We start from the raw sequence: 11,190 nt of genomic DNA, 5'->3' as shown, positions 1-11,190 counted from the left end.
TTTTGATGGATTCTGTAATTCACTAAGTCTGGTGTCTTTACGCAAGAGATCAGTAAGAGGTGCTGCGACCTCTGCAAATTTGGGAATAAACCGTCTATAATAGCCGATTAAGCCTAAAAAGGCACGCAGGTCTCTTTTGCTGGTTGGAAAGGGCATTACGTAATCCTATTGTGTGTACCTTTCAACCATGTGATGTCTGTCACTGAGCCAATTTCTTGTATAATGTGTTTGGAATGCTGTTCAGTATGTGATGGTTGCTCAAATGTAAGGAGACAAAATCATCAATGAAGCAGGACTAATGTTTGATTACTTTTATTACAATAACTAAATGAACTGTACTTCTGTTTTAATGTTTAAAGGTTCATTTCAATAAACTGTTGCAACATAAGATAAGGTGTTCTGGATAGCTTTTACCTTCTCCGTTTGTGGTGCAATAGTGCCTTTCCCCAGGACATATCCGAGATACTTGACGGTATTGAAGGCTACTTGAGATTTCTTTGCGTTTGCGTGTAAGCCTGCTTGTTGTAAGGCAGTCAGGATGGTGTGTAGGTGCTGTAGATGGTCTTCCCAGGTTTTACTGTATATGACAATGTCGTCCAAGTAGCCGAACTGAATGACGTATACGGTTCAGCACTTGATTCATAAGACGCTGGAAAGTGGCAGGTGCGCCATGTAAACCGAATGGAAGTACGGTGAATTCGTACAGACCTTCGTCTGTGATGAAGGCGGTCTTTCTTTTGTCCTCCGCCTGGAGAGGCACCTGCCAATACCCTTTGGTTAGATCAAGGGTGGTGATAAACACAGCGTCCCCAAGCTTTTATACTAGCTCGTAGACCCTAGGGATAGGGTTGGCATCGAATGTGGAGATAGCATTCAGGGCCCTGAAATCCATGCAGAATCTCTTTGAACCATCCGGTTTTGGGACCATGACAATTGGAGAAGCCCAATTGCTTTTAGAGGGCCTTATTACACCAAGTTTCAACATGTCAAGTACCTCTTTTCTGACAGCTGCCCGTCTGGAAGCGGGGATCCTATAAGGACTTTGCTTCACAATTTTCCCAGCGGGAGTTTCAATGCAATGCTCTACAAGAGTCGTTTTGCCCGGGAGATCAGAGAAGATGTTGGACAAGGGTTGTAATATTCCTTGAAGGCTTTTTTTCATTTCTTCAGGAAGTTCTTCATTGATGACAAGTTGGTCTAGGGTTGAGTTTTTATCTGACAGGGTATGGAGTACCAGATTATTTCTCTTTGGGACTGGACCGATCCATTTCTTCAAAAGATTGATATGGTAGGTTTGGGTCTTATTGGCCGACAGACGGAGTTTATAAGTGGTGTTCTCAATAGTCTCAATTATCTCATAGGGTCCTACCCAATCATTTTTGTGTGTGACAGATGGCAAAAGAAGCAGGGCCCAGTCTCCTACCTTAAGAGTTCTCAGTTTTGTCCCCTTGTCGTAATTCATTTTCTGTTTATGCATTTGTTGTTCCAAGTTTGTGTGAGCGAGGTCTCTTAGTTTCCCTAGCTTAGAACGTAGCTGTAGAGTGTACTCCAACAGAGACTTCTCTTCCTGTGCTTCTTGTGACTCCCAGGTGTCTTTCGTGAATTCTAGGAGTGACCTTGGGACACGTCCATATAGTAATTCAAACGATGAACAGCCAAGGCTGCTTTGCTTTTGAGCCCTGAGAACATACAAGGCTATAGGCAGCAGGCGATCCCATGCCTGGCCTTCTGAGGACAACATCTTCTTTAATGTTGTTTTCAGTGTTTGGTTATACCGTTCGACGAGCCCGTCGGTTTGAGGGTGATAGACCGAAGTCTTTAAGTGGTGGATATTCAGTGACTTGCACACTTCTTTCATCGGTTAGAAACTCCTTGGGAAAACCGACTCGGGCAAACAATTCCACAAACTTCTCTGCCACATTGGCTGTGGTTGGTGCTGTTAGGGGAAATACTTTGATAAACCTTGTAGCATAATCCACAATGACGAGAGCGTATTGGTTCCCTCTAGATGACTTGGGCAGCGGGCCTTTTAAATCCATCCCTTCTCGTTCGAAGGGAGTGCCAACAATCGGCATTGGTTGTAGGGGGGCAGCAGGTGGTCTGTGAGTATTCTTCCGCTGACAGATATCACACTTCCCGCAGTAGTCTTGTACGTCTTTATACACCCCGGGCCAATAGAAATGACGTAGTATGCTATCCGTCGTTTTCTCTTTGCCCGCATGAGCAGCCATTAGGTGAGCATGAGCAAAGAACAACACCTGTTCACGGAAAGCTGAAGGGACCAGCAATTGGGAATTCTTTCCTATGTCGGCTTCTCTGTATAGAAGGTCGTTACGTATAACGAACCTAGGAAACGAAGGAGTGAAAGAATCTTGGGTAGCATGTGCACTTTCCCAGGCATTGAAGAGGGTTCTGTCCTCGGCTTGAGCAAAACGAAAGCTGCGATCCACCACCCATGGATCAGGGGTTTTGTATGCTGCCTTAGGACTGTCTTTAGTCAGGAGGCGGTCAAAGACTGTCTCTCTAAACAGGGCAAGAAAGTCGGAATTGTCTACCCCCAGAATCATTTTCTCAGGAAGGGAATCCACCACTCCTACCTTCACTACAGCTGGCTCCTTGCCTATGGGCTGTACAGTAATCACTGCTATAGGATAGGGCTTAACGTCCCCATGAACACATCTTACATGCACTAGAGAATCTGATTGGGAACTTTCCCCTGAGGCGGAAGCCGGGGGCGCTCTTCTTTCTTTGCTGTATCATTTGAGTTGTGCATTCACTGTACTTATTCTGGACCGATTTTTTAACGTTGTACATATTTTAGGAGGTGCGTTTTTAATCTCCTGTTAATTGCGCTCGCTGTGGGAGAGACTTACTTCTCTTCCGTGGCTCTCGACAGTAGCCTCATTCTACCGGCGCAGCCGATTGCAAGCGCTGACGCCGGTAGACGCGGAAGTACGCCGCCATCTTGGGAAGGCAGGTAGGGAGGGTAGCGGTACAGCTTCGCGACCACTCCCACCCTCCTGTCATGTGTAAAAGCAATCACATATCCCGTCCGCGCAGCGGGCGCGCCGATGGCGCGCCGAAGGCGCGCCTAAGGCAAGCCCGTCTGCGCCCGTCCGCGCCTGTCCCGGGCCTAGGGCCAGTCCCCCTGCCCTGGGCGTGAGAGAGACCGGCATCAGTTGGACCAGAGAGCAGCTGATACAAGTAGGAGCGGGCTCATGTTCCGTATCCGATCGCTGCTCCCCTACTGATTTAGATGGCTGCTCTTTTCAATGCTCCCATTGCCTCCTATCGATACCCCCATGGCGCGAACGTGCCCTTCCTTTTCCCGCCGCTTTGTCTTCTTGCCCGTTAAAACTAGCATTGATTAATTGTCGCTCCCTCCCCCGTCATGCCAATGAAATCTGGTCGACCCTTACTACTTACTGTTGGGATATATTATTCCTCACGGAATCATGGACCAAAGATACCTCAAACCCAGACATTTTTCTAGCCACCCCCCCAGACTATCGCTATTTAGGCGCCAACCGGGAGGGAAAGACAGGAGGTGGACTTGCCATCCTGTTCAAAACCCACCTGAATATTATCATTAAGAAAATTACCAATATTGGTCTGATTGAAGCCATTTATTTCTCTGTTGCGGATTCGGCCGCAGTTTACCTTACCGGTATTCTAGTTTACAACCCCCCTAAAGCCTCTCCCTCTGCCCTGTCACAACTGGTACATGTCATTACGGACCTTTCCCTTAAGCACCCTCACTTTATAGTTTTGGGTGACTTTAACCTCCATGTTGATGACCCCACCTGTACCCAAGCCATCCGTCTTCTCGACTCTCTCCAGAGCCTGAGCCTGACGCAACTCATCCATGGTCCGACGCATGTAGCCGGCCATACGCTAGACCTTATTTTTTCCAACCTCCCTGGGACTATTTCGCACCCCTCTCTCCCCCTCACATGGTCCGATCACTTTTTGCTTGCGTTTGACATTCCTATCCCTCAGGCTCCCACCCCGGTGGAACTGGGGCTAGGCCATAGAAGAAAATGGCATAAGGTCACCTGCACTTCCCTAGAGCCAGTATTCAGTTGCCCTCTCGAGTCGAGCTTAGGTAATATTGATACCTGTGTTACTAAGTTTAACACCATTTTATCGGCAGCGATCGATGAAATTGCCCCTTGTATAGCGATGTCATCTGCCAGATCTCGCCCCTCTGCTCCCTGGTTTTCAGATGCCTTACGTAAAGAAAAAAGCCATTGTAAAAAACTCGAACGTAAATGGAGACTTACGTACGACCTTGAGGCAAAAACTATCTATAGAATGGCCCTTAGGAAATTCACCAAATCAAGAAAATTGGCCATGAAAGAGTTTTTCACCTCACAAATTAAAGACGCAGACAATTCGGCTAAAACACTGTTTAAAATTGTCAAGGACTTTGTTAAACCCCCCGCTTTGACACCCATTAATCTTGCTAGTCAGTCTCTTTGTAATGGACTATCAGACTTCTTTCAAGGAAAAATCGACAAAATTGCTTCCTCCTTCCCCCCAGCTGGTGCTCTGGACCTCTCCCCTCTCCCGGTTTCAATTAACCAGGACACGGCTCCTACTTTAGTTGTTTTTAAGGACCTCACCCCTAATCTTGCACGTAAACTATTATTACAGTGCAAATCAGGTTCCCCTTTGGACCCGGTCCCCCCCAAAATTATGAGTGAGGTGTCTACCTTATTGTTAGAGCCTCTTATTTCCATCTGGAACGCCTCTTTACAACTAGGCCAGTTCCCCTTAGCCTGGAAGGAAGCTCTGCTTGTACCCATCTTGAAGAAAGCTGATGCCGACCCTACACAATTTAGTAATTATCGGCCTATCTCTCTACTTCCCAAACCTGCTAAGGTTTTGGAAAAGGCAGTCCAACTACAACTAGCGGAATACCTGGAGACCAACTCTCTTCTGCATGATTCCCAGTCCGGCTTCCGTGCTGGTTTCAGTACTGAGACCGCACTGCTTGAAGTGTCAGAGACTGTGCGAGAGTGTGTGGACAAGGGCGAGGAGGCCATGTTGGTCCTCCTCGACCTGTCCGCCGCTTTCGATACGGTGTCCCATAAAATCCTCCTTGACCGTATGAAGCAGATTGGAGTGAGCGGCGTTGCCTTATCATGGCTGGGTTCCTTCCTCCAAGGACGATCACAGAGGGTTCTTCTCAGACCTTTTGAATCAGAATGCAAACCTCTGGTTCGCGGAGTCCCACAGGGCTCAGCGTTAAGCCCCCTGTTCTTCAATGTTTACCTAGCCCCGTTGGCCAAGGTAGTAGAGGCGTGCGGAGTCAGAGTGATCTCGTATGCTGATGATACTCAGCTTATATTCTCTTTCAGCGATCACTCTGACTCCAGCCTCTCCAGTTTTCGCCACTGTCTTGGCGAAATCTGTTCCTGGATGTCCACTAACCATCTGCAACTAAACACCGACAAAACGGAGGTTTTGTTTTTTAATCAAAAAATGTCCATTCCACCTTCTTTATGGTGGCCTACGATTCTCAACCCTCCTCCGACCCCGGTTCACTCTGCCCGTAACCTGGGGTTCATCTTCGATGATACACTATCGTGCAGCCCCCAAATCAATAAGGTTACGTCGATTTGCTATGGTAAATTAAAAATGATGAGGAAGATTTTCCCTTTTCTACCTATGGATGCACGTAGAACCGTCACCCAGGCCTTAATTACTTCCCACCTGGATTACGCGAACAGTCTATATGTTGGGGCCCCTCTGTACCAAATTGAACGTCTCCAGGTGGTGCAGAACGCGGCCGCAAGATTGATTGGTAACATTCCCTACAGACATTCGATCTCAGCGTTTCGCAAAGAGCTCCATTGGTTGCCGATAGTTAACCGAATTAAGTTCAAAACGCTCACTCTCGCCTTTCGAGCGTTGAATGGAACTGGCCCAGTTTACTTAAGAAAAAGACTGAGGTTGTCCTACTCGGTCAGGGATCTTCGCTCCAACAATCTGCGCCTCATGTGTGTGCCTAGATTCCGTCGCACAAGAATGGGTGGCAGAGCTTTTGCCGTCCTTGCAGCCAAATACTGGAACAGTCTACCTATTGATCTAAGATTTGCCCCTTCTGAAGTGGTTTTCCGCAGACGCCTGAAGACTTGGCTTTTTGTATCTGTGTAGTCTACTTCCTCTCTCTTCTGCCAATCTGTTTTTAGCGCCGGGACACCCCCATTGGGGGTAGCCGTGCGCTTTACAAAATTCAAAATAAATAAATAAGAATCAGGGAGGTATTGACTAGGGAGGATCAGGTGTTTTTGAACCACTGACTGTCTACAGCCTGAATCAAGAAGGGCTTTCACTGTTTGTTCATTTATCCGTATACTCACATGAAAGGAAGTTCCCGTTTCTGCGGAGTAGAGAATGGTTTTGGGGAGATAGCCCACTTCCATTGGCTCTTTGGGCGGGTGTTTTCGTGGACACAGGCGAGCAATGTGGCACCATTCACCACACTCAAAGCATTGGGGTCCACGGGACATGGCTGATTCCATTCGAAGAGGTCTGGGTCTTACAGGTTCCATTATCTGTTTCGTTTTTTTTCTTGTTTTCCTGAGGGTTGACTCTTTTGGTATTTCTCCGGTTCCCAGACTGTTCCTCTGGGTTGTGCTCTTGCATAATTGGCTGCCATCTTGATGGCTTATTCCACGGTGAGACTTGAGTGCTGTCTCAACCATCTCTGTGATCCATACGGAAGAGCGTCCATAAATTGTTAGAGATATATCTTAGCAAGAATATCTTCCTCAGTACTGTTTTCAGGTTTCAACCATTTATTTGCCATCATTTTCAATCTAAAGAAAAGAGTCTTTGGGTTTTCGCCAGGTATCCCTTTTTTTCTTTTCTGAAGCGCAGTCTATACGCCTCAGAGTCTAACCCTAAATGGTCCAATATCACATTTTTGATCAGGGGATATGGAGCTTTGCCTACAGGGTTGGCCACTTGATATGCAAACTGTGACTCACCTGTTAGCAATGAGGCAAGAAAAAATGGCCACTTCTCTTCTGGCCACCCCAGGGCTCTGGCGGCCCGTTCAAAGTTCATGAGAAAAGCGTCAGGATCTTCCCCGTGTACATATTTTTGTAGAGCTATTCTCGACGGATTGGGTACATGTACCCGGTTTTCTACCGCCACTGTACTTGTGGGTGTCTCGATGTTTTTCTGAAGGCTGTCCAGCTGGGCAGATATAGTGTTTCTGAACAGGTCCCGATCAGCTTAAGCTGAAGTTATTTGTTGCTCTACCGCCCATTCTAGTTTCTCCTGTCCCTTCACTAGATGTTGGATGAGGGTGTCCATCTCGGGGGTGCAGACGGACTGTGATGGTGATCTCACTTCTGACACCACTTGTACGGGATCAGGACCAGGAGAGGTGGAAGGGAGCGACTCTGACACATTGAATAAAGTTTTGAAAGAGGGTTTTATTTTTAAGTATGCTTTTCTCCGTCTACTGGTTTGCCTAATGCGAGCAAACTCGTCGGGTTCCATTTTGACTCCTTTGGGAAACAATGAGAGTTCCAGGGCATTTCTTCCACGCAGGTGCCGATAGTTCTCCAGACCGGAAGTGTTCAGTGGTCGTCGGGGGCCAAGGTCCTCAACTCCAATCGTGCGTGGGAAGAAAAGAAACAACAAGGAGTCAGGCTGACAACCTCGCAGGATGATAGGGGACCAGGGGGTGAGGGACACCGAGTGAAGGAGTGCAACGAAACATAAGCTCTAGTGCCTATTAGTGTTCGTGAGGGAAAAGAGATAGTGAGGCTACGCTTTTAGCAGTTTCACTCATTTACTATACTATTCCGATTCACCCAGCCCGCCACTTTGCCCCGTACCTTAGCAAGCCACACTCCTCCCGCGGGAGTGTGGCGGGGCGATTCGCAGGACCGTTGGCCTCCGGGCTTGTTGTCCACTGCTGGGCTTGTCAGGGCTTCTTCTCTGCAGGGCTCTGGTTCCGTACCTCGTCTCCAGCCTCGTCCGTCTTCTCCTTGGAAAATGCTGTCCGCCGCTTTCCCGATTCATCCTTCTTTTGAGCGTGTGACGTTGCCGGTGGGTGGTGCCTCGTCTTCTTCCTCAGCAGAGTTAAAGGAGCCATATTCGTTTCCAGCTTCGTGTCCCCAGGTTGCTTCTGAGCCTGCGTGAGTCCATTCGTCCAACCAGGCTGAGTCCGGCTGTTTGTCGGAAACAGAAAGGGGAACAGCTGACCACCAGTCTTTTAAGTTATCTGGACTGCATTTTCCAGTATTGTCGGACACGAGTCCCACCCCGTCACAGTTACATTCATAAAAATAATGAAGATGAGTCCTTGGGTTGGTAAGTCCAGATGTGGGTTTAATCTTGGAATCAATGGTTGATGTACAGGATACAAGCAGGAATGTAATTCAGTAAAACCCCCAATTAAGGCCCCACCGCGAGCAACAGCACTGCTGCTCAGCCTAAGATGTAACTGACTATCTGGCGACGAGGTAAAAGAAGAAACAACGCGTAAGAAAAGAAAAGAAGATGCTTTTAAAGAAAAGAAGATGCTTGTGAAGAAAGTGGTTGAACCTCAATCCCAACTCTGTGTTTGCCCCACCGGTGTCTTCAATAACAGACAGCCAAGACAAAACAGCCAAAAGTAAGTTGGGTTTGGGACATGTTAAAGGTGCATATGGACTTGATTAGATTTGATTAAATTGGAATCTGCCTGCTATGTGTCTCAAAGGCTAGATAGATATTTGAAGTCTGCACATGTATTCGTGCTACTAAAGGTGCTGTCATCAGACTGGTTAATATGCTATGGGTGCCACTTTTGGAGTACTATGAGCAGGTTAGAATTCCAGTATTGGCAATACAACTGAGGAGACTGGTTAAATCGGCCTGGGAGTGTGTTTAAAATGAGATCTGTCTTATCACAAAGTTCCACTGTTATGTAAGGAGAAATGCAACTCCGCTGCTGAGAAAACCGTCTCCCCACACCTGAGGATAAGTGCCTACGTGACGATGTGCTTCCGGAAAAAAATGTTTTCTTTTAAGTACATAAATCAATAAAAACAAAGGCAAAATGAACACTTGCTATGTGGCGGTTTTAACTATGTTGTGGTTCAAACTACTTGCTACAGAGCTAGTGCACTGTACCTGTTTCCATTGACGTGCTGTGCCGGTATGTTCTTCTGTGACGTCGAAGACTCTCTGTGAACATGCGACATCTTGTGCAGTTTCTTCCGATGCCTATGGACGCTTGTTGGCTCAGGCGCTCTGCGAGCCACCCGGTTAAGTGTCAGGAAGCGTGCCGCCATCTTGAGATTGGTGGTGGCACACCGTGTTCTGTATTGTTAAGTCAAGCACCTTATTACTGCCACAATCAATAAAGTTTCTCTGCAATTCAGACAATCGTGACTACTTTTATTCTTTTGGTTTCTTATTTTGAATATTTCCTAATGTCATGTATATTGGTGACGATATGTATACGGTGGTTTACATGTTTGTGTTCAGAGAGCCTGGATTAGTTTACATTTACTGCTTGGAACCGTTTATGTGCTGAATATTTTTTCAACTGCTCCTTTACTGTCAATTTAATGGATTAATTTACATGTAGTGAATTGTGCTACTTATGTACTGAAACCTTCGTTCAGGTGCTCATTTACTGTAATTTTGATGGATTAATTTACCTGTCACATTGTTTTTACTGAATTGAGCCACTTATGTGCTGAAACTTTCGTTTAGGTGCTCATTTGATTTCTTTAAGTGATGATTTTAGTGGTCATGTTTTACTGTGCAGAGTTGTGGAAGTGCTAGATTTTTCTTTTATTGTAGTGAACCACATATGTGCTCAATTTATTTGAGGTATTCATTCCTATTTATATTTGCTTTAATTGGTTGAGCCACATAAGTGCTCAATTTGTGTTGGGGTGCTCAATTTAATTTATTTCTAGTGAATATTTGTAGGAGCGTTTGATACTGCCATACGTTTTTGAACGACTTTTAGAAATGCTCCATTCTTTTTGTACTTAAGGTGATAAGATTTGTTGATGCTCCACGTTTTTGATGAACCATGTTTTCTTAGTGCTCTGTTCCAATAGAGGGGTTCACATTTTTACTGTGAGGAGTCGTGCAGGGACTACATTTTCTTTTATTGTATTGAACCACTTTTGTGCTCAAAATATTTTTGAGGTGTTCATTTCCATTTTGAATTTTCTGAAAATTAGTTTTTCCAGTTTTGACTTTTTTTAGAGTGTACCTTTGCGGAGCCACATAGGTGCTCATTTGTGAGGCGCTCCATCCGTTTCAGGTTTAATTATATGGGGCTGCAGGTCCTCAGTTCTGTTCATGGTCAGTTTAAACATGATTTATATTGTTACACCACATCAGTGCTCTATTCAGTTAGAGGTGTTCAGTTATACAGAGAGCCGCTGTAGTGCTCAGCTTTATGGAGGGGTCCTAGCGCTTCTCAATTTTGGATTTCTTGGGAGGGATTCAGTTTTATGAAGAGCAGTGTAAGTGCTCAATCGCTTAGAGGTGTTCAAATTTATTAGTGAAGTTGTTTTAGAAGAACCTTTATTGCCCTACATCTTTTGGAGTGTTCAGTTTTTTTTGTTTGATTGTGATGAAACCATCCACTTCCATCCTTGTGGATTTTATACCGTGATGGCCCTTTACCATATTTATTCATTTTCCATTTTCTTCATTTTCAGGTGACGGTACTGCCTTTCATAATTTCACCACTTGTTGCTATATCCTCTTCCAATTACTTTACGAATAGGGTTTACTTGGTATGTGATGTATGTTCTATTTCTCATCTGGGTTTTATTTCTGTCAAGGGGGAGATGTGTTACATCCTACTTTTCCTCCCTCTTAATCCTTTTTTAGTGTTTGTTCTAATCTGCTCAGCCTACATCTATGATGTCACCTAGAGTTCTTTTTGTGTAGGCTTGAGATGATGGTCAGTTACATCTTAGGGTGAGCAGCAGTACAGCTGCTCCCGGTGGGGCCTTAATTGGGGGTTTTACTGAATTACATTCCTGCTTGTATCCTGTACGTCAACCTTTGATTCCAAGACTAAACCCATATCTGGACCTACCAACCCTAGGACTCATCCTCATTATTTTTATGAATGTTACAGCATGGTTGTTTGATGACAAAACAGTGGTTGGGGGAGTGATGAAACCGAACAGGGACAACAAGGTG

Source organism: Lissotriton vulgaris, unplaced genomic scaffold, assembly GCF_964263255.1.
Source record: "Lissotriton vulgaris unplaced genomic scaffold, aLisVul1.2 SCAFFOLD_845, whole genome shotgun sequence".
In the NCBI taxonomy this organism is placed as follows: domain Eukaryota; kingdom Metazoa; phylum Chordata; class Amphibia; order Caudata; family Salamandridae; genus Lissotriton; species Lissotriton vulgaris.
The sequence above is the reverse complement of the archived record's forward strand: the minus strand, read 5'-3'. Positions refer to the sequence as shown.